A 2,500-nucleotide genomic window follows, 5' to 3' on the forward strand; every position below is an offset into this window, starting at 1 on the left:
TTATGAGAATTCCATCATACCTATCCCTTTTCAGTGTCTTCATATTCTTCATTCTCTTCTTTTACTGATTTTAAGATAAAATGTGCCTTAGGGTGTGTGTTGATTATATGCTATTAGATAATGAAGAAATATGTGCATAAGATAAAACCATGTCCCTATATATGTAATTGAACAAAATCAATGTCCTCTTTGGAAACTATTAAAAATCACATTCTGAGAAAAAGGAAGGGGAACTGAGGGAGGATGAATATTTGAAGGACATAATCATTAGTTTATGCACAGTAAAAACCAAAGCTTTTAGAGGCTTCCATGTTGTAAAAAAGTATTCAGGGCTCATAGGTTGCATTGCAAGTAATACTTCCAATATACAGGCTCTGTTATGTGTAACCGTTACAGACAGTGGAGCAATTACTATAAAGTTTCAGATTTTCATATTGATACTTATTAAGCATACTAAATGGTTATGTCATTTACCTTTTTCATTTACCATAAAATGAAATTGCAACACATTTAAAAAAAAAAATTCTGAGGATGAAAAAGAAGTTTAAGCCTTGTAAGTATTCAGTATTTGAGTAAGGGATTGTAATAGAGAGGAAAAAAAATTGTCTTTTTTTATATATATATAATTTGAGAAACGTGTCTAATCGCTATACAAATTTATATTCTTTTAAGATATTGTTATCGTTAATTAATGATGTTAGTGTAACACAAACATTAAACTCTTTGATCATGGAAGGCTTGAAATCATGCGGATGGCACTGTGCCATCAAAGGGAGCTTGTCTGTCTCGGATAGTAGTTTTGGTTTGGTGTCACGATAGAACACAGGCAGTTAAAGTGAAGGAAAACCTGTTTTGGCTGAAGTATCAAATGAGCCAGGCACATATGGGAACTTGCCAGTCATGCCAACAAACTCACAGTACTGGCCACAAGCCAATATTTATTACTGCAGTTAATAGATTAAGGCACAGAGAAAGCTCTGAAGACTATTTTTACAAAAGGTTATATTGATTGAAAGCAGTTGAAACCAATATTTTGGCAATGATGTATGGTGTTTCCAGAAATACAAATGATGCCTTTTACAGTTTATAAATATAGCAGTGACTTATATTCAGCAAGAATTATGAACAGGAACCAATCTGGTAATTAGGTTATGATGGTAAAACTTGAAAATGGATGGCAAGAGAAAAAATATAAAGCTAAAGGAGCCTTTGAATTACTTAAAAACTACTGAAAGAATGCAACAATGTAATTTGTAGATACAACCTTTTTTATCACACATGGTAGATAAGTTTATCCCAGTTGATTTATTACATTCTCATGTTCTGAAAAGTCATTTGGATGTGTAATGAACAATTATGTATTTTGGCCATAGTATCTACAAAAAATATTGATATGTTGTATTTAACTTTAATGTCCAAACTCATTAATTAATGTTGATTATGACCTGTTTCCTATATTGAACATTTCCAATATATACCTTGTAGTTATTTTTCTCATATATTTGACAGTGTGCTTTGTAGACCATATATTTGTTAAAGCATCAAAAGTTTCTAGAATATATGTGTTATGTGATCAGTTCTCAATCAAGAAACCAGCATTGATAGATATACCTTTACTGCTTCTTAGAATGAACAATTTTCTGACAATTTTTTTTCTTCCAAAGGTTATAGATTGGAGGGAATATAAACATAATTAATTGATTATTTATTTTTTTATTATAACAGGTCATTCTAATTAATTATTTACATTTTCATTTTATTCCAAAATATATTGATAGTTTAATTGTATTTGTTACTAAGAATGGAGGATGCAGTTCTGAATATATTAGTGATTTTTTCACGGTCAAGACAAATCTTTAACTCTAGTTGTTTCCAAACAGTACAAAAATTATGTTTTGGAATTCTTCCAATTGATTTTTTTTTCCATATGCAGAGTTTATTTTTTTGTAAAGTTGGTACCTTTTTGACTGTCTTTAGCTGTTGTTTATGCTAATTTTCATTTTGTGGTATTTCTGTATTTATGTCACATTTCATTGGGAAATCAGTATGGTCCATTAGATAATTATGTCCATTTGTGTTTTAAATAAAATTTGCAAATTAGATTTTTTTTCATTTATTATTAATTTAGATGTAAATTATGCTACGTACGGGAACTTTTCATCACTCTCTATTCCTCACAGATTTTATAGTGGGCCAAAAAATCTTTTCATTAACCCCTCTGTAGTAGCTACTTAATTTTACATTTTGCCTAGGTGAGAGTGGCTGATATGTTTTTGCGTTTTGCTGTTTTGCAGGCATGTTTAACCCAATGTCGGTGGGTTTATGTATTGTCCCCTTTAAATTTTAGTGAGTTTTGTTACATACAGATGGCTCCACGTGTGCTCGACCACCAAGGAGTCCATCAGTTGGTCCTAATGACCGATCCTAATTTCACCTTCGCCACCGACCGATTTCACCTATGCAGGAAAACGTGTTTTCCTTTCTAATACTATTGATATTG

Source organism: Penaeus monodon, chromosome 37 (assembly GCF_015228065.2).
Source record: "Penaeus monodon isolate SGIC_2016 chromosome 37, NSTDA_Pmon_1, whole genome shotgun sequence".
Lineage (NCBI taxonomy): Eukaryota > Metazoa > Arthropoda > Malacostraca > Decapoda > Penaeidae > Penaeus > Penaeus monodon.